Here is a 23,033-nt window from a genome sequence, read left to right as displayed (position 1 = left end):
GAAAGAGAGGCAGGGACGATTAAAATTTTTCCTTTTTGTTCTTATGGCAGGTCTCCTCCATCCAACGTGAAAAAGAACTTCCAGTCCTTCGAATCTTGGCTGGGGTGAGATTTCATAGAGTGCAGAGGATCCAGCAGGCTGCGGTCCATCTCCTTCAGCTCAGCAGTAGGGAATCGATCGTTGCTTGTTGGATACAAGGAGCATTCAGTGCAGAGAACACAACAGGCTCCTTTCCCCATTCCTTTCAGCCCAACAGCAAAAATCGACCCCCAATCTGCTTTCTGCAGGTCGTTTGGAACAGGAGATATACAAGGATATTCAGCGTGAGAGGCATTTCCTCTGTACGTTTTAGGTAATCTGGTTCTCACTATTGAATATTCAGTACACGATTGTCTATAGTTTTTTTTTTTGTGTTTTGGTTAACTACTAAGCTCCAAGATGCTGATATTGGATCTGCTACCATTCTATATACATTTCAAGGGCTGTATTAATATCAATTAATAGTATGTTTGAAGGTAGTTATCAGCATCCATAGCTGATTGTTTTGAGCTATTAGGTAGATTTGAGTTGCAGTAACTCAAATGAGGTGAAATAACATATGATTTTAACTGTCTCAGAAACTGCTATTGCAGATTTTCTGTAATTTAGCCTATTGTTACTTCTTGCTTTAGACTCACCTGCATTGGCATTTTAGGCCTTTCCCCTGCACACATTTCCTGTCAAATGGCTCTTCTAGGATCTGCAGTTTCTAGCGAGGTTGGGTTGTGGTTACTGCTGTGCTCACTTGGCTCTAAAATTGTCATTCGAACAACTTGTTGTTCAGTTAAAGTTGCTTTGCCTGTATACTCCACATTCAAGGCCATAGAAAGAAATGATCGCAAGGAACAAGAGAAGTGGTTGTCTTATTGGGCAATATATGGATCATTCAGCCTTGCAGAAATGTTTACAGACAAAATAATCTACTGGTTCCCATTGTACTATCACATGAAGTTTGCATTTCATGCTTGGCTTCAACTACCATCCATTGAAAGTGCAAGGCATTTGTATATGAGGTATCTGCGTCCATTTCTACTGAAGCATCAAGCTAAACTCGACCAAGCAGTGGGTTTAATCTATGATGAAATGGACAAATTTGTCACTTCCCACCAAAAAGAATTCCAATTTCTAAGGGTCATGTTGCAGAGGTCTATATTTGCAGTGTACCAGTCTGTATATTCATATTTTGGCCCTTGGCATAACACTAGTTTCTTCATATACTTCAGATTCAGCACCATATCACATATCTTTTTCCCATACACAGTTTACTTCATTATATAGCATATGTTCTGTAATCTAACATGATTTGATTTAATTCCAATCAGCCATTGCATCTTTGTAGTGCCTCAAACCGATATACCAATGTGCACATTATTCGTTGTTATATATCCATTGCCATGTCTATACCTGGACATTTTGATCTCAGCATTATCAGTTATCTCCCTATATATTCATCACCTGTTATGCATTTACTGCACACACAACCATTGTTATCTTGAGACAGTCATTTGTTGCACCTCCATTCATTTGCTATCCCCAAAGTCGTCTTTCATATCATTGTTGTACCTATCATGGCCAATCCCCTGCAACTTTATTGCATTTGTCCATACATATAGCATTTCATTTACTGCTCATATTCATTAATTTTCCTGTGTCTTCCATGGCAGCTCAATTGTTATGCATTTACCCATCCCCTTTTCTGCAAGTGTACAGTCTTGATAATGAGCCATATTCGTATATGGATATGTCAATATTAATTCAAGATTTCTGGACCATCTTTGGTATGCTCTTTTATTGATATACAGGGAATCTTCATACAAAATTTTACTGAGAAATAGTTTATAATTTAGGAATTATGGCTTTGCTAAATCATGTATAGAAACTGTGTATACCCTGTATTTTCCGATCTATGCATTTACCCATTACATATGGAATTTCAATTACTATGTATATTTTCTCATTATATTGACACATACCTATATATATATATATATATATATATATATATATATATATATATATATATATGTGGATCTCTTCATATACCTTAGTTTTTAGGCATAAGCACATATGTATACACTTTTTCCTATAAATACATCTCCATTATCACATGTCACTTAGCATAAATTTGAGCATTTAGATATGTACATATATATCTTCGTTGTATATGTTATATATATACCCATTTCCTTGGGTATCTTGTATATCCATTCCTTGTACTAATTCTCATTTTGCAGGAAAATCTGGAAGATATGATTTCTTTTGGAGCTATCAAATATTTAGTTATATTTTTATTTTTGTCAACAATGTAACAATCAAATGTAAACTTTGGAATAATATTTATTTTTCTGCTTAGATTAAGATGCATCTCATATAGTTTGAGTTTCTGCAATATCCTGATTCTATGAATCATGCATTTTATTTCAAAATCACTGTGGATGAACACAAATGACACGTGCACCAACTTTTAGAGAGTTGATGAACTCGGTGGAGTACATATTTACGACCCTAGTCGGAATATGGACGAGACCCAGATTCAGCATCGGAATCCGGCGACTCTAGGATTTAGGGGAAACAGACAAGTTTCGGTAGAAAATGTGGAAAAAATAGTAAACAGATGGGAAAAAGGCTGAAATTGTGGGAAAATGTCCCTGACAAACATAGAAAAATTTGATATTTTTGCATCATTGAGATTTGAGTTACGGTTTGGAAAAGGGAACACTGTTATCAAACATCTAAATCTCTGGAATTTTGGGATATTGAAATCTGTCAGACAGAACATAAAATTTCAGAAAAAATATTGAAATAGTTCCAAAAATCCCCAAATTTTGGGAAATGATAGGAAAACATGTTAGAAACAACTTTTGTGTTGAAAGTTTTTGCATACAGGCTAGGGATTGAACAGACTCGATGCATTAGGGTCTGTCTATACCCTGACGAAGGAAAATCAAGATTGTCTCGGAGGTCTGGGAAATCCGATTTTTAACAAAGGCCAAAACTGCTTGGAAAAACCTCAAAATTTCCAGATCATCAGTAGATTCAATTATGAATCCACTGTGATTTTTGGAGAACAATCCAAATCTCTCATGAGGGTGGTGCCGGAGGTTCTTATCTGCTAAAGCACGAACTGGAGGTTCTGGAAATAGGAAATCTTAGTTTGGGATTTGATTTATGAAATAAAGTTGCCGACCTTAAATCAATATAAATTTTTTTGCAGAGGATCAGTAACACATAATGTAATTTAGAATAAAATTATCAGGATTTATTAACGAACAAATAATGACTGGACTTCATGAAACCTATAACCATCAACAGGATTTCACGAAACTAAACTAGCTATATAAAATGAATATGAAGTAAAGCTAAATGCTACACTTAAATCATGAAATTTACATGAAAATAAATAAAATAAAATTACCAGGGAGATATGATTCACTTTCACTATTGGCCATCGAAATGAGGGGGGGTCTGATCCATTCGTTGGATGGATCTCCCTAATTTAGCCTTGATCATGGCTATTCATTGGAAGTTTTTTTTTTTTTAGGAAAATACTATTTCCAGCCATGTGAATCCAGACTTAAACTGAATTCACATGGTAGATTCCTAGGGGAAAAAAAAGAAAACGTGAGGAGGGTCTTACCTTGAGAGGCTTTCGCTCAAATCGGCCGAAGAAGGGGCTGACAATAGAGGAGGTGGCGACGTTTGAAGGTGGTTGGAAGGTTGTGGCAAAACTGCAGCAAAGTGGAGGCTATGTCTTCTCTTGCAATGGCTGGGCTTGCAGCCACCAATAGAGAAAGTTGAAGGGTTCTAACACTTGTTGTGGCTACTACCAAGTGGCTAGAACCGTGGTGAAGGAGGTGCCGGCTGGAGCTGCCAAGGAGGTTGAACCGTGGGCTGAAGGGGGAGACGTTGAAGTTGCTGCAGCTAAGGGTGTGCTGCCAAGGGTCTAACGTGAATGGGAGTACAAGTGAGAGATAGAGAAAGAGAGAGAGGGAGTTAGGGGTGAGAAGAGGAAAGTTCAAAAGGTTGGGCGTGAATTCAAGGCAGCCGTGAGATGCTATTGTTAAAAAAAATCAAACTCCCCAAACTTAGGTCTTAATGACCAAGGATACTTAGGGTTGAAATAAAAAAAAATGAGAAAGAGCTGTAGCATACATGAATGGCTGGAGAAGGGAAAGAAGAAAGGGAAGGGAAGAAGGAAAGAAAGGGAAGAAAAGAAAGGGAAAAGGAAGAACGGAAAAGGAAAGAAGAGGGAAGAAAAGAGAGGGAAAGAAGAAGAAAGAGGATGGGCTGGAAGGGATGCACGTGAGTGGAGGGAGAAGAAAGAAAGGAGGAAAGAAAGAAGAAAAAGAAAGAAAGAAAGAAAGAAAGAAAAAGAAAGGAGAAGAAAAAAGAAAGAAAAGAAAAGAAAAAAGGAAAAGAAGAAAGAAAGAAAGAAAGAGAGGAAGGAAGAAAAAGGAAAGGAGAAATAGAGGGGCTGGAGGTTTGGGTGACCATCTTGTGGGTCCCACATCTCTAAAATAAAATAAATAAAAAAAATCAATAAAAACAAAAAAAAACAAATAAAAAGAAACAATTTTTTTAATAAAATAGAAACGTAAATGAATGGGCCATCTCAGAGCGGGTCCAAATTCCACTTTTGAAATTCATTTTGAGGATTAGAGGGGTAAAATATTCTTTTCAGAAAAATTTCAGACGAAACGAGCTATTTTTGGCAGTTTTTGAAACGAACTCGGATTTTGAAGTTCAATACCTCATTGCGAAGCAAATCCAATGTAGAATTTAAAAAATTAATTTTGGAAGAAATCCAGATTGTTTTTCTCGAGAAAATACTTCCAAATTTATTTCCAGACGAAACGAGCTATTTTTGGCAGTTTTTGAAACGAGCTCGGATTCTGAAGTTCAATACCCCGTTGCGAAGCAAATCCAGTGTAGAATTTGAAATTTTGATTTTGAAAGAAATCCAGATTGTTTTTCTCGAGAAAATATTTCCAAATTTAGACTCTCGGGGGTAAAAATGTCAATTTTGGAAACCCAGGGTTTAAAATTGATTTATGAAAACTTTTAAAACTCAATCTAGATTGAAATTTATAAAACTGGAGTTTTGGACTTCGAAAATGAAATGAAATGTGATGAAATGTCATGAAATGCTGAGAAATGATATGAAATGATGAGAAATGACATGCGAAATGCAGACCCTGAATGAAGAATTTTAGATTTTAAACCCCGATTGGCAGCTGTACCAATTTAAAAAGCATAAAATTGATAAAATTTGCAAAATGATTGAAGAAATGGTTTTTGAACTCTACTGGGTCAGAGTGACACTGAAAATTAGGGTTCGAGCTGGATTGAACTGAGATGAGCTAGATTGAGCTGGTTTTTAGAGTTTCAAAACTCCAATGAGCTGACAATGATGCTGACTCAACTGACCTTTCCGACTGAATTTTCAAGAAAAGCTGCCATTTTAGAGAAATCGGTACAGAATGATCATTGGAGTGAAGTGAATTACGAACTTGAACTGGGTTTGAGCTGAAACAAAGGTCAGTAATACTGAGATGAACTAAAATCGAGGCTCAAACACTAGCTCAACTGACTGAACTCAGCTCAATTTCAGCTGAAAGAGCTAAAATGGGCTCCTGGACACTTAGAAATGGTTTTGAACTGAAACGGGAGCACTCGAACTCTTGGTGAGCTCAAGTTAGACTCTGGGGAGTATGACTGACTATGAATGTCTGACTCAAAGACAATTGGCTTAGATTTGAGTGAGAAATGAGCTCATTTCTGAAGAAATGATCCTATTTTGGCAGGAATGGTCAGAAATGGAAATGGTCTTCTCACTGTGAGCTCAGATGAACTTGGAATGACTGATATTCTAAATGTTCTGAACTGACCAGTGATCTTTGTTGACTCTGACTGACTAGGGTTCGGGATGACCTATGGGTAAAATGGTAATTTTCCTAATGAAAGTGGGTAAAATGGTAATTTTCTGAAACTGACTCGGGGTTTGAATCCTACATCGACCTAACAGAGTTGACACTACACGAAAAGGGTTGTCTGAAATGAGTGTGGAAAATTTAGGGTGTTTACAGATGCCCCTCTTTGCTACTAAGCCAGCTTGAGGACGAGCTTAGTGGCAAAGAAAAACACACCAAATTTGGGCTATAAAAATGCCCCAGTTAGAAGGATCTGATTGACTATGAAAATATTAGCCCTGATGAAAATGATAGATATGAAATGGAGAATGAAGAAGAAAAATTTACTTCAAAAAGAAGTGAGATTCAGGTTTTGCCCTTAACCTGGATGAGACGGGAAATATCTCGTGTAGAAACGAAGCTCAGGTTTGACCCTTAACCTGACCGGGAGATGAAATACCTCATCAAAATGAGGCTCAGGTTTAACCCTTAACCTGATCGGGAAATGAAATACCTCATCAAAGGAGGCTCAGGTTCGTACCCTTATCCTGCTTGGGCGGAAAATGAAATACCTCATCAAAGGAGGCTCAGGTTTGTACCCTTATCCTGATTGGGCGGAAAATGAAATGGATTCCTCGAAGGAAGAAACCATGATGGAACCTTCGGATTTCCGCACAATGAATCCGATAGGGGTTTTGCAAAAGGATGAAATTGGAGTCCCTAAAGCTTGGAAAGGGGTTTGATTTTGGGCGCCTCATTGCTGAGACTAAATAACTTTTGAAATTGATGACCTTTTGCGAGAAAATGATTTGTGGCTTAACCTCAAGCCGAAATTGTTCTGTCTATGGTGGGACAGTGGGGACACAGGGAAGTGTGCGAATCTGAGAGCGCATGCACTCAGATTATACCAACAGAAGGGAAGGAATCTTGAAAACTCCCGTTATCAAGTCCTAAAAGGGATAACAACTGATGTCAGGATACACCAAAGATGAACCTCAAGCTCTCGCTTCACACCAGGATAACTAGAAAATATTGTCAAAATGTTGAAAATTGTTGTTGATTCAAAATAATTAGAAATGATGCACATTTGTGCAAAAATATCCCCTCTTTTCTACCTGAAGTATCACCTCCAATTGGGCTTAACTCCATAGAATCAAGATTTGAATTCAAATTTCTTGCAATTGACTTTCTTTCAAGGAGGCTATCAGTTTCCCTGAAATGAACAAAAAAGAAAAGATTCTTGAAGTTGTGAAAGCAATTGATGAAAGAATATTGATAATAGAATTTCACAAAATTAAAGAAGATTCTTTACAGATTTGGCAGTCTGATATCCTGGGATTCTTTTCTCATGATGATCTTTCTGCCCACTTTTTTTTTATTGGCAGAATTAGAGCTCTCTTGGGTTTTGGGGAAATTTATTACATCATCCTTCATTTTGGAGATGTCCTGACTTTTCTCTCTCCTTTTTTTTGGAAGGGTACGTCACAAACTCCTTCATCTCAGAGATGTTCTGATCCTTCTTTTCTCTCAGGGATTATATTGATGGTTATTGGCTCTTTGGTTGGAAATCTCTTGATGGTAGCAGAAATTAAATATCTTTTAGGGTTTGTTGGGAGGCTCATCGCAGTCGCCTTCATCTTGACGGTGCTCTGAACTTTCCCTGGAAGGATCCGTCACAAACTCCATCTCGAAGATGATCCAAATCTTCTTTGGCCCCGGGGGTCTAACTCGCATAATTCGTCTTCATCTTGACGACAATTGAGACATCCCTTTTGCAGATATTTAATTGCAGCTTAGGTGATTGAGGAGATATAGAGATTGAGTGGATTTTTCTGTATCGCCCAGGATATTTCGACTGCTTTATTTTCCAAGAATGATCTTTAAAAATGTGTCATTGACTGCGATCAATACCGATCACTTATAGCTTTACAACAATATTGAATTTCCTTTGCTGGCCATATCGAGGATTTATTCTTCATCCTTTTGGTTGGCCAATAGAAAGAATTTGAATTTTGAATCCTTTTTTAGAAAGCTTTGTCCTTTCGGAAGTAATACTGAAGGTATTCTGAGGTAATGCTTTTGTGCAATAAAGATTTTGAAATCAACAAATATTTAATGACAAATTGACAAAATTTTCTTGAAATCCTTTGTGAAAGCGGGCATTTGAAGCAAAATGCAACGCATTCTGTTGAAAAACTATATTTTGATGACACACAATAAGATACACTGTCATATATGATATGATAACATGCCTTCATGAATAATGTTATATTATGACTGGATATGATTTTTCATGTATTTTACGAGTATTTGATGCAAGGTTAATTCACCCAAAAAGGATGGAGACCTCCTGCTCAAGTACAACCTTGGTGCAATCATACTCCCTGAAGAAAAAGCTTGATGGATCATTCATTCTTAAAGATCATCAAAAGAGATCGGCTACTTCAAGATGAAGATTTTTTTTTATTCTTTAGAGTCATATGTAACAGAACCTTCAAAAGCATGCATATTGCATATTGCATATTACATGCTTTTATCATACAAGTCACTCATTCACAAAAAGCTATGTTTCATAAAAGTATACGACATTTTCAAAAAACACCATTTTGAAATCTAATCATTGTACCTTCTTACAAACTTTTATGAAAAAGGTATTTTGACAAGATATAATAGCTCATAATTTCAAAAGCATCAATTGTACCTTCTATCATGTATAAGACAACTTGAAAAGAAATAAAAAGTAATGATTTCAAGTATGTAAGAAAAAATACAAACATAAAAATCGGCTAGTTGAACTAAACAAAGAAAACTAATACTATTATAATATGTTTAGAAAAGACTTTAGTTACTTTATACAACTCAAGAATGTCGACTTACTTAAAGTCATCATTCTTTCTGTAAAACATTAATTACCACCTCAAAAACTTTCTTAGAAATGACTATTATAACCCCACTCCAGAATGTCGACTTGCTTAAAGTCTTCATTCTCTCTGTAGACATTAAGTAGCACATCATAAAGTACTTTTTAGATATGACTATTTACAAAATAAAGGACTCAAAGCATTTATTGTACTTACACCCATTTAAGCAAAAAAGTGACGATTTCTAAATAAAATACTAAAGTACTACAAATCATTAATTTGAATAAAGACAAAACTACATGATGGTTTATAATCCAACGTTCAATATACTATAAGTCATTTATTATGAGAAATAGACTTTTTACATAAAATATATCATAACTAAAATACTACAACGACTAGTGTACCCCAAATACTACTTTTATAGAAAGAAGACTTTTTCGAAAATCCATAAAGTATTTTTTTTGAAATGACTTGACATCTCACATCCCAAAAAGATTATCATTTAAAAAAGGCAACGACTATTTTTTGAAGGCTATATAAACACAAACAAAAGAGTTCTTAAAACAAGGACATGTGAGCTTACAACGAGAAAAATTCCTATTTGATATTTGAAAAAGAGAGCCTAGAAAAAGAAAAAGAAAAGAAAGAGAAAAAGTCAAGAATAACTCTTTGACAAAGAGAATCATCTGAGTGAAAGGAACAGAACATTCTGAGAATCCTTCATTCGTGCATTCATATCATTCTGAAGGTTCTATAGGAAGTATTGTAACTTTCTGTTATTCACTGTATTCCTTCTTTGTTGAAAGAAGTAGACCTCTGTGAAAGAGGGTGTTGTCCTTCTCTGTTGAGAGAAGAAGACCTCTGTGGAAGAGGGTGTTCCCCTTCTTTGTTGAGAGAAGAAGACCTCTATGGAAGAGAGTGATCCCCTTCTTTGTTGAGAGAAGAAGACCTCTGAGGAAGAGGGTGTTGTACTATTTATCCGGTAACTCGGATGTTATAGTGAAAAAGCTCAAGTGTTTTGCTTGGGGACTGGATGTAGGTCAGTGACGTGACCGAACCAATATAAATCGTGTGTTTTATGTGTTGTGCCTTATTGCATTTACTTTTTAATTTATCGATCTATTACAAATTGCACTATTCACCCCCCCCCCCCTCTAGTGAAATTCCATTTGGTATCAGAGCAGGTTTGCTGGTTTTGACATAACAAGTCTTCCAGCACTTATGGCATCAACCTCTTATGCTTGTGATATGGAAGGTCAACACGCATCTCGTCCTCCTTTCTTCAATGGCTCCAACTATGGATACTGGAAATGCAGAATGACTATATTTCTCAAATCCATAGATTTTGCTGTATGGAAAATTGTTGAACATCCATAGACATCTCTATCCTCAGACTATAGCTTATGGTCTGATGAAGAAAAGAAGATGGCCAATCTAAATGCAAAGGTTATGAATGCCTTGTATTGTGCCATTGATCAAAATGAATTCAATAGAATATCTATCTGTGAATCTGCATATGATATTTGGCATTCTCTGGAGGTCATTCATGAAGGGACCAACAAAGTGAAAGATGTCAAAATCTCATCTCTACTCCGAAAATATGAGTTATTCAAAATGAACAAAGATGAACCCATCACAGAGATGTTTACAAGATTCTCCAACATCACCAACGACCTGAAATCTCTGGGAGAAACCTATTCCCAGACAGATAAGGTGAAGAAAATCTTGAGATCTCTCACAACTGATTGAGAGAAAAAGACTATAACAATTAAAGAAGCTCAAGATTTATCCAAGCTTATCCTAGATGACTTAATAGGCAATCTTATGGCCTATGAAGTCCATATGAAGGAAAGAAGGGAAGAGGAACAACCTACAAAGAAAACTCTAGCCTTCCCAGCTCTTTTTGAGAATGAGGACTCAGAAAAAGAATCTGAAATTGCGCTACTCACCAGAAAATTCCAGCGCTTCATGAGAAAGAACCGACTTCCAATTAAGCACAAGGAAAGAAAAGACTCTAAGGAAGATTCCATGTGCTATCAGTGTAATAAGCCAGATCACATGAGACATGACTGTCCTCTTCTAAAAAGAAAATCCAAAACCGAGGAACCAAAGAAAAGGTTCTTCAAGAAAAAGGCTCTGCATGCTCAATGGGATGATTCAGAACCATCCACAAGTGAAGAGTCAAGTGATGATGAAGTTGAAACCGCCAACATATGCTTCATGGCAGAAAACTCTGTAAGTGAATCCCTTGATTTTTCTTTTGAAGAACTTCAAAATGCTTTTCAAGAACTTTTTGAAGAATCAAGAAAAACAATTCTCAAAAATAAAAATTTGATACTTGAAAATCTAGAGCTTATGCAGAAAAATGAACAACTCAGTATTGAAAATTCTGAGTTGAAAAAGAAAAATTGTATGATTACTTTTGAAATCTCTTCTACTAGCTCCAAAACTATAAATCTTCAAGTAGAAATTTCAAAACTAAAAAGTAAAACTGAAAACCTTATGAAAAAAGTTTTCAAGTTTACCAAAGGGAAAGAGAACCTAGATAAACTCCTATCCTTTCAAAAATTCTCTTTTTATAAGAATGGTATTGGTTATTCTCACATGAATAAAACTTCTTGTGTAAATAAAAAGATTGTTTTCATCAAAGGTTCTGCTGAACCTAAGCAGGAGCATTACAACTTTCATACTTTATACTCCTATAAAGTTATAGACAAACCCAAATCAAAATGGATATGGGTTCCTAAGTCTAACAAAAAGGGACCCGATTGGGTACCACAAAGAATTTTTACTTAGTATTTTGCAGGCTCCAAAGAAGAAGAACAGATGGATACTAGACAGTGGATGTTCAAAACATATGACAGGACATCTAGATCTTTTTGTTATTCTTCATCATAAAGAAGGAGGAACTGTCACCTTTGGAGATAACAACAAAGGTCTGATAATTGGTATTAGTAATATTGGTAATATCGATAAACCTCTTATCAAGGATGTTCTCCTTGTTAAAGGCTTAAAACATAACCTCTTAAGTATAAGTCAAATGTGTGACACAGGTTATAATGTTAGTTTTAAACATGATGCATGCCTTATAGCAGACACGAACGAAAATATCATTTTAAAAGGTATAAGAAAAAATAATATATATGAATTATACCTAGAAAATATTACTGAACATTGCCTTATGGCTAATAATGACACTCAACATTTATGGCACGTGAGAATGGGTCATGTCAACTCAAAATACATGTCTAAATTAGCTAAAAACAATTTAGTACATGGGTTACCTAAAATGACATTTAAAAAGGACTATTTTTGTGATGCATGTCAACTAGGAAAATTGTCAAAATCAACTTTCAAATCAAAAAATATTGTTTCAAGTAAAAGACCTTTAGAGCTTCTTCACCTGGATCTTTTTGGTCCTTCTAGAGTAGCTAGTCTTAATCATAATAAATATGCTTTTGTCATTGTAGATGATTACTCAAGATTTACTTGGGTAATATTTTTAAAAAACAAAAGCGATACGTTTTGTGAATTTGAAATTTTATGTAAAAAGTTACAAAATGAAAAGTCTTGTTCTATTATAAAAATTCATAGTGACCATGGAGGAGAATTTGATAATGATCTTTTTGTAAATTTTTGTAACTTGCATGGTATTTCTCATAACTTTGCCTTTCCTAGAGCTGCACCTCAAAATGGTGTAGTAGAAAGAAAGAATAGAACCCTTCAGGAATCTGCTAGAACTATGCTCCAACATAATAAACTTGCTAAATAGTTTTGGGCAGAAGTTGTTAATACTGCATGCTATGTATCAAACAGAGTTCTTATTAGGCCCTTATTAAATAAAACTCCTTATGAATTATTCTATGACAGAACTCCAAGGATATACTACTTTAAAGTCTTTGGGTGTAAATGCTTTATCCTTAACACAAAAGATAGCCTTGATAAATTTGATGCTAAATCTGTTGAAGGCATATTCTTAGGATATTCAAGTCATAGTAAAGCATACAGAGTATTTAATAAGAGTTCAAATACTATTGAAGAATCTATGCATGTCAGTTTTTATGAATCTATTGATTAATCTGTTCTTAAGCAGACTAACGATGATGATGTTGAAAGTACAGATTTATTCTTAGACAACACAGCTAAACCCAATGAAGATGATCTTCAAAGAACATTTGACAAAATCAGAGATCATCCTCAAAAGTAGATTTTGGGAGACCTAACCAAGGGGGTTCAAACTAGAGCTCAGTTGGAACGGATTGCAAACATGGCATTCATTTCTCAACTTGAACCAAAGAAGATTAATGAAGCCATCATCGATGAGTTCTGGATGCTAGCCATGACTGAAGAACTGAATCAATTCCAAAGAAACAATGTTTGGGATCTTGTACCAAGACCAAAAGATCATCAGATCATTGGGACAAGATGGATCTTCAGAAACAAGCTAGATGAAACAGGTAATGTTGTAAGAAACAAGGCAAGACTAGTAGCTCAAGGATACAACCAGGAAGAAGGTATTGATTTTGATGAAACATTTGCTCCTGTTGCTAGACTTGAATCTATTAGAATGTTTTTAGAATATACAAGCTATATGGATTTCAAACTATATCAAATGGATGTTAAAAGTGCATTTCTAAATGGTTTTATAAATGAAGAAGTATATGTAAAACAACCTTCAGGCTTTGAAAATGAACAATTTCCAGATCATGTTTTCAAACTAAACTGTCCCTTATATGGATTAAAACAAGCACCTCGTGCTTGGTATGACAGACTCAAAACCTTTTTATTAAAAACTGGTTTTTCTGTAGGCAAAGCAGACTCTACTCTATTTGTGAAAATAGTGAATAATCATACCCTAATCGTTCAAATTTATGTGGATGATACCATCTTTGGATCTACTAACAACACTATCTGTGAAGATTTTTCTAAGTCCATGCAGAAAGAATTTGAAATGAGTATGATGGGAGAACTCACCTACTTTCTTGGACTGCATATTAAGCAAACCAAGGATGGAGTCTTCATCAATCAATCTAAGTATGCTCATGAACTTTTGAAGAGGTTCAACATGAACTCAACTGCTTCAAAGAATACTCTTATGAGCACAACTATTGTTTTGGACAAAGATGAAGATGGTAAGACTGTGGATACAAAGTTATATCGAGGTATGATAGGATCACTACTCTATTTAACTGCTAGCCGTCCAGATATCATGTTCAGTGTTTGCCTGTGTGCTAGATTTCAGTCAAATCCAAAAGAATCACATCTTAAAGTTGTAAAAAGAATAATGAGATATCTAAAATACACAGTTGATTTTGGATTATTTTATTCAAAATCATCTATATTTGATTTAATTTCATACAGTGATGCTGACTTTGCTGGAAGTAAATCTGACAGAAAAAGCACAAATGGAACATGTCATATGCTAGGGCACTCACTAGTCTCATGGTTCAGTAAGAAACAAAACTGTGTATCATTATCAACTACTGAAGCTGAATACATAGCTGCTAGCCTAGCATGTACACAAGTCATCTGAATGAAACAAACTTTGAAAGATTTTGGTTCAAAATTCAAAAATACAACTATTTTATATGATAACACTAGTGCTATAAATTTGTCTAAAAATCCTATTTTACACTCGAACTAAACACATTCAGATTAGACACCACTTTTTAAGAGAACAAGTCCTAAACAATATAATCAAACTAGAATTTATACCCACTAATAAACAATTAGCAGACATTTTCACTAAACCTTTAAAAAATGAAGACTTTATAAGAATTAGGAGAGAATTAGGGATATGCAAATTAAGTGATTTATAAAATCAATTCATATGACTAATTAAAACTTAGAAAGATTAATCTACTCGAGTTCACCTTCACAAAATATAATCTACACTTGACAAAATTTATCTTAACCAAAGAATAACAAGTAAAACCGATGAAACCACTTTATAAGAAATCTTGTTTTTCAAACATAAGTCATAATCGAGTGTTTGTATTTCTTATAATTTTTTATTTTTGTCATTATTCCATTCACCACCTTTTTCAAAGTTAAGTTCTTTAATATGTCATGTACAATTTTACTATTTAATTCTTTATGTCATCTTTTATATCATATCTCAAGTACAATCTACTTTTGTCCTATTATCTTTCACACTTTTTATGAAAAATTATTATAAGAACTCATTCTCGACAACTTGTCCTTCATATGAGTACTATTAGTACCATCTTTTTCTCTCTCTCTATCTCATCTGATTTGAGCTTCCATCCGTGACCTTGACTCCTTTACATATTTTAAATTAATTGATCTTTTTTAAAAATTATGTACTCCCTCCAATCGAGTTTCATTAAAACCATTAAATCTTGTCAATCATTACTTTATGTCATTCATTGATTATTGTCCTTTTATATCCTACTCAAAAATTCGTATATGACACCACCTTCACTTTATGTCTACTCTCACTCCTTCCACGCATATCCATAAAAATACTTCCTATTAAAGAAATCATTATATTTCTTTTGTCTTCTTCCAAATTCATTCTTCACGTATTTAGAATGAATTTGCATAAAGTAAAAACATTGTATAAAAAGTTGTTTGTTTTTATTAGGCCATTATTTATCTCACTTTATAACAATCCTCACATGAAAATCTTTAAAATCCATAGATCATACACCTCCGTGACTTTATCCTACTTTATTCATCCATCACACATCAATTTTAATGGGCACTCCATACTCAAAGTATGACACATCTCATAATTCGATAAACTCTCCCATAGTAATATTTCCCTATATAGAAAATTTATTTGTGAAACTATGTTCTTCTTGGCACTCTTCCTAATATAATACACTATCTTCCAAAAATTGATTTGATCTATCATTCACACGCCCCTTAAGTTACAACTCACGAATTTCTCCATTCAACTAAAATCTAAAATTCATTCATTTCAAATGTCACTCACTTCTTATCATAATTATTTTCTTCCTTCTATTTAATAGATTGATTCATCCCTCACCAATTCACTCAAATTTCTCTATCTTCATACAAATTATCACCCTCTGCAAGTCATTATTTTCTTTCAAAAGCTTTCATTCTCTCAAACCCTTTGAAAATGGCTTCCTCTTCAAGATCATCCGACATCAACATGATTGAAGCTTCAGATCTAAGATTTCCAGATCTCATTCACACATATCATTCCATTAGTTCCATGCCCATCCGAACCGGCAAGCTAGTTCATCTTGAAGCTTTTCCATCATTTGATCTACAAACTTCACTTTCCGAATTTATTCATGTCCTAGCCTCTCCCTAATTAATGACCATTTATCCACATCTCATCAAAGTTTTCTACACGAATCTTTCAGCCGACCACGACAACTCCACTATCACTTCCATGATTCATGGAAAAGTCATCTCCTTCAACATTTTTCAGTTAGGCTGCATTCTAAATATTTCATCCTACGGCATTGAGCTCCCTAACATAGTTCCTATCGATCGAACTGTGTTTAAGAAAATCCTCCTCTCCACTCGCTCAACCCATTTTTCGTGGCATATAAGCAACTTAAAGCCTCATGCTCTATTGTTGTCACAGATCCTTTCCTCAAATGTAGTCCCTAAGTCGCCTTCTAAGGGATTTATTACCAATGAAATCTCACTCCTTCTCTATGCAATCTTCTGTGCCTTTCCAATAAATTGGTCCAGTGTAATCTTTAATAACATGATTAACTTTCGATCTTTTTGCTCTCTTCCTTTCGGATACCTCATCACCCTTATCCTTGAATACTTCAAAATTCCTCTTGAAACCGATGCCGTCTACCACAACAACCGCACGTTTGTTGACTTCTCCCTCCCTGAGGAAGAGTCCCCTCAACTCAACTCTGACGACGAAGGCCCTCAAGAAGCAGATCCATCAGCAACTTCTGAACTCGACATCTTCTCAGCAATTGTCGATGTACAAAACACCCAGAATCTTCTTCTAAAAAGTCAAGCATCTCTGCATCAAGCCTTTGAATATCTGAAAATCGGCCAAGATGCATTGCTTCTGAAGTTTCACCCCTCATCCGGCTCAGAATGAACTGTTTTATTTATTGGTCTGTAATAACTTTTATACTCTGATCCCCTTCTTTTTATCCATGATAAAGGGGGAGAAAAACCTGTCTCCAATATTGGAGAAAAATACTCTGAACATTTTCTATTTTTTATGATATTATTATTACTGTGCATAATGGCTTTTTGACAGAGGGAGCATATTTTGTCATCATCAAAAAGGGGGAGAATGTTGAGAAACTATATTTTGATGACACACAATATGATACACTGTCATATATGATATGATAATATGCCTTCATGAATAATGTTATATTATGACTGGATATGATTTTTCATGTATTTAACGAGTATTTGATGCAAGGTTAATTCACCCAAAAAGGATGGAGACCTCCTGCTCAAGTACAACCTTGGTGCAATCATACTCCCTAAAGAAAAAGCTTGATGGGCCATTCATTCTTAAAGATCATCAAAAGAGATCGGCTACTTCAAGATAAAGATTTTTTTTCTTCTTTACAGTCATATGTAACAGAACCTTCAGAAGCATGCATATTGCATATTACATGCTTTTATCATACAAGCCACTCATTCACAAAAAGCTATGTTTCATAAAAGTATACGACATTTTCAAAAAACACCATTTTGAAATCTAATCATTGTACCTTCTTACAAACTTTTATGAAAAAAGGTATTTTGACAAGATATAATAGCACATAATTTCAAAAGCATCAATTGTACCTTCTATCATGTATAAGACAACTTGAAAAGAAATAAAAAGTAATGATTTCAAGTATGTAAGAAAAAATACAAACATAAAAATCGGCTAGTTGAACTAAACAAAGAAAACTAATACTATTATAATATGTTTAGAAAAGACTTTAGTTACTTTATACAACTCAAGAATGTCGACTTACTTAAAGTCATCATTCTTTCTGTAAAACATTAATTACCACCTCAAAAACTTTCTTAGAAATGACTATCTTAACCCCACTCAAGAATGTTGACTTGCTTAAAGTCTTCATTCTCTCTGTAGACATTAAGTAGCACATCATAAAGTAATTTTTAGATATGACTATTTACAAAATAAAGGACTCAAAGCATTTATTGTACTTACACCCATTTAAGTAAAAAAGTGACGATTTCTAAATAAAATACTAAAGTACTACAAATCATTAATTTGAATAAAGACAAAACTACATGATGGTTTATAATCCAACGTTCAATGTACTATAAGTCATTTATTATGAGAAATAGACTTTTTACATAAAATATATCATACCTAAAATACTACAACGACTAGTGTACCCAAAATACTACTTTTATAGACAGAAGATTTTTTCGAAAATCCATAAAGTGTTTTTTTTGAAATGACTTGACATCTCACATCCCAAAAAGATTATCATTTCAAAAAGGCAACGACTATTTTTTGAAGGCTATATAAACACAAACAAAAGAGTTCTTAAAACAAGGACATGTGAGCTTACAACAAGAAAAATTCCTATTTGATATTTGAAAAAGAGAGCCTAGAAAAAGAAAAAGAAAAGAAAAAGAAAAAGTCAAGAATAGCTCTTTGACAAAGAGAATCATCTGAGTGAAAAGAACAGAACATTCTGAGAATCCTTCATTCGTGCATTCATATCATTCTGAAGGTTCTATAGGAAGTATTTTAACTTTCTGTTATTTACTGTATTCCTTCTTTGTTGAAAGAAGTAGACCTATGTGAAAGAGGGTGTTGTCCTTCTCTGTTGAGAGAAGAAGACCTCTGTGGAAGAGGGTGTTCCCCTTCTCTGTTGAGAGAAGAAGACCTCTGTGGAAGAGGGTGATCCCCTTCTCTGTTGAGAGAAGAAGACCTTTGAGGAAGAGGGTGTTGTACTATTTATCCGGTAACTCGGATGTTATAGTGGAAAAGCTCAAGTGTTTTGCTTGGGGACTGTTATCATCGCAAAATTTTTCCCCTCCCTTGCGAGAGAGAAATGAATTTCGCGCGTCAAACTCGACCAAAGTTTTGAAAATGGTTTTGAAAATTACTCGCCTCCGTTTTGAAAATTTGCGGGAAAATTCCGTGGAATGGGATCCGCCTGTCGATACGAGGTTCAACCGTTCCTGGCGCCTTTACCAGGGGTAATTGAACCAAGGATCAATTATGTGCTTTAACTTGACTCAAATAGCTAAATTATGCTCTATTTTTCCTAGAATGCACAAAGAATCAGGCTTGTGCTATGGAATTTTGAAAATAATGCAAGTTTTAAAAAAAAATATGATGTTTGCTTTGGAAAATTGAAATATGCTGGAAAAATGATTAAAAAAGTACTTGAAATTGAATCCTTGGGAAAATCATTGAATTTCATTGGAAATCAGAAATTTGCATTGGAAAGTGATTTCTCAGGAAAACTTGAACTTTGGAAAATCGATTTTGAAATTTGGAATTGCTTTTCTGAGAAAATGGATTTGAGAATCTTGAGAAAATCTAAGAAATTTATTGGAAAATGACTTTTGAAATGGAAAATGAATTCTCAAGAAAACTGGAAAATATGAGAAAATGAATTTCTGAAAACTTGGGATTTTGAAATTTGAGAATTTGAAAACATAGGAAAATCTTGATTTGAAATTGGGAAATGCTTTGAAATCTCATTTGAAAGTTTGGAATTCTGAGAAAATCCAATCCTGAGAAACTTGGAAATTTTTGGGAAAACTGATTTATCTAAAATTGAAATTAGAAAAATGAATTTGAAAATAATGCAATTTGAATGATATGAATGAATGAATATGAATTTGAAAAGGGAATTTCAATTGAGGAATTGGAAAATCCTTTTAAAACTTTGAAAAATGCAGTGCATTTTGAAGTTAGCCTAAGTGTGTAGGCTGAATGTGGCTAGTATGAAGATCATAAATCTTGGTTTTCTTCGTATTCTGACTATGGCCATAAATACAAATCCCACCGAGTTTATAAACTCCATAAGAGCTTGTGCACGTGCCATTCGTGTAAACCATAGTGAATTTGAAATAATGTGCATGAATCATACATCACATATTAAAATTTTGCAGAAATTTAACTATATGCAATGCAACCCTATTCTAAGCAGAAATGTAACTCTTATTCCAAATTATTATATTTGATGTTACATTGAATTGAAATAAAAAGAAAAATAAAATCTAAGTCTTCTTCTTGAATGTTCCTGCAAAACTAGAAACAAGGTTAGCACAAAAATGTAGGTTTTTCTGAATTTATCCGAAAATATGGGAAATTATCGGATATTATTCAGATATAAACCCCAAATCATACCCCATTTGATATAAACATGATAAATAATGAATAAATTTTGAAAATAAACTTGAAAATTCGAAATTGGGGTCAAAATGACCAAAATACCCCTGATGACCTTGAAATCAGGGTTTTCTGAAAGAATTTTTATAAATTTTGGAATTTTGAAAATCAAATGAAATAAATCAAACATAATATGATAAAACATGATGATATGCATGAAAATTTATGAAATTAGAAATTGAAATTTTGAAATTATGGTCAAAATGACCAAAATACCCCCGATAACAAGACTATGGCCTTGAAACCAGGGTTTTCTGAAATAAATTTTGCAAAATGGAAAAATATGAAATGCAAATGAGATTAAAATTAACCCTAATATGATTCTACATGCTTATGTACATGGTAAAAACCTTAAAATGACGAAAATATCCCAAAATATCAAATTTAACCTGATTTTCGCTTGATTTTCGCTTCTGAATTTAAAGATAAACTAACACATGGAGCAAATGAACTTGGAATTAAACCAAATTTGGCATGGACACCCAAAATAACCCTAAAAACATAATGAAGCTCGAAAATCTAATTTTTTTTTTTGTATTTTTAAATATGGAAATTCAAATAAAAACCCTAAATTTCATGATTTTTGCTTAAAATATTAATTCTAAAGGGGATTTAGGATATCAAACTTCCATAAAAATTTCCCAAATTTTATGGGATGACAGATGACAGTAAGGCAAGGATTTTTGCCTTTTACACTTTCTGTTTTTGACCTATGGTCGGAGCTGTACCACTCCGGCAAGTCGGATCGGAATCCGGCGACTCTAGTAAATGAAGGAAACAGATAGGTTTCGGTAGAAAATGTGGTAAAAATGGTAGACAGATGGGAAAATGGCTGAAATTGTGGGAAAATGTCCCTGACAAACAGAGGAAGATTTGATATTTTGACACTATTTGGATTCGGGTTACGGTTTGGAAAAGGCCATACTGTTATCAGAGACCTAAATCTCTGAGATTTCTGGACATTGGAATCTGTTAGACAGAAATAGAAAATCCGGGAAAAATACTGGAACAGATTTAAAAATTCCCAAATTTTGGGAAATGACAGGAAATTATGTTATGAACAACTTTCGTGTTGAAAGTTTTTGCATAAGGGTTATAGATTGGATGGACTTGGTGCATTAAGGTCTGTCTATACCCTGACGAAAGAAAATCGATATTTTCCCAGGGGTCTGAGAAATCCGATTTTTTACAGAGGACAAAACTAATTGGAGAAATCTCAAAATTTCCAGATCATTAGTAGATTCAATCATGAATCTACTGTGATTTTTGGAGAATGATCCGAATCTCCCACGATGGTGGTGCCGGAGGTTTTAGTCTGCTAAGGAAGAAACTGAAAGTTCCAGAAATACAGAATCCCAGTTTGGGATTTGATTGGTTTAGATGGATTCCGAAACACAAAATGAATCAAATTTTCGACAGTACAACAAAGACATGTAAACCTAACTACTCTAAAATTTACAAATTTTTTAAATGCATAAAATCACATAAATTGCTGTATGGACTTTGTCTAAAAACTAAAATTTTACAAATTTTAAACTAAGTAAAGCATGGTTCATATATAAAACGAAATAACTAGCAAAACGAATTAATCTAAGTGCATGCAAACATAAGATGACATGAATCATAAAACTAAAACCTAAATCGAGGAGGATATGATCAATTTAATATTGGCTCTCCAAAATGAGAGATTCGATCCATTGAGTGGACGGATCTTTTCATTTTTTAGCCTACACATAAAGCACAAGTTTTGTATTTATCTATATATATATATATATGTATATATATATATATATAGAGAGAGAGAGAGAGATTAAATGAGAGTTTTCAACAATATGAAACCAGCTTTGGTCTGATCTCACGTTGTGTTTAAATAAACCATGTGATAAATATCTTAAAAAAAAAATGAAAGCCAAAGGGTAAAGCAACACTTTACCTTGAGAGAGGGCTGGAAGATGGGGATGGCTTGGATGTGGAGCAGCTGCTGCCAGGCGTGAGGGAGGTGTCCCTGTGGTGCTGCCAAGGATGGAGGTGTGGCTGTTGGCTGGGAGCTTGAAGGTGATGCTTCCAAGTGGAGACCGGCTGAAGCAAGGTGGAGGCTGCAGCTGTTTGTTGAAGCAGATGGTGGCTTGAACCGGCTAGGCGTGGAGGCTGCAGCTGGAGATGACCGGAGGTGCTGGTTGGAAGTGTAAGCTGTGGCTGTTGTGGCTGCAGCAGCCAAGAGAAGGGAAGGAGAGAGCTAAAGGGGGAGAGAGAGAGAGGCGTGAGATGGGAGAAGAGCCGTAAGTGGCTTCTTTTTTTTCTTTTTTTTTTTAACCAACCCCAACTTAGGTCTTTAATCCGCCTCAACTTAGGGTTTTTAGGGGTTAATGAAAAGAGAGGGAAAGAGTGTACGTGAATGGGCTGGAGAAGGGAAAGGAAGGAAGGGAAGGGAAGAAGAAAAGAAAGGGAAGAAGAAGAAAATGAAAGAAAAGGGAAAAAGAAAGGAAAGAAAGAAAAGGAGGGAAAAAGGAAAAGGGAAAGAAAAAAAATGAGAAAATGGAAAGTGGGGCTGGAGGCTTGGGTGACCACCTTGTGGGTCCCACCTCCTCTCTAAAAAAATAAAAAAATAAAAAAAATAAAAATCAATAAAAACAAAAATAAACAAATCAAAAAAAGCATTTTTTTTTATATAAAATAGAAAAGTAAATGAATGGGCCATCTCAGAGCGGGTCCAAATTCCACATTTGAAATTCATTTTGATGATTAGAGGGGTAAAATAGTCTTTTTAGAAAGTTTCTAGACGAAACGAGCTATTTTTGACAGTTTTGAAAACGAGCTCGGATTTTGAAGTTCAATACCCCGTTGCGAAGCAAA

General features: G+C 34.6%; 1 pseudogene; it reads left to right on the top strand.

Annotated features, from left to right (window-relative positions):
• The first annotated feature begins 723 nt into the window (after positions 1-723).
• LOC149828705 (HVA22-like protein k pseudogene) lies at positions 724-3,986 on the top strand (annotated as a pseudogene).
• The last annotated feature ends 19,047 nt before the right edge of the window (positions 3,987-23,033 follow it).

Source organism: Nuphar pumila, chromosome 9 (genome assembly GCF_984573655.1).
Source record: "Nuphar pumila chromosome 9, dmNupPumi1.hap1.1, whole genome shotgun sequence".
NCBI classification, from domain to species: domain Eukaryota; kingdom Viridiplantae; phylum Streptophyta; class Magnoliopsida; order Nymphaeales; family Nymphaeaceae; genus Nuphar; species Nuphar pumila.
This window is presented reverse-complemented; position numbering and strand designations above follow the sequence as displayed.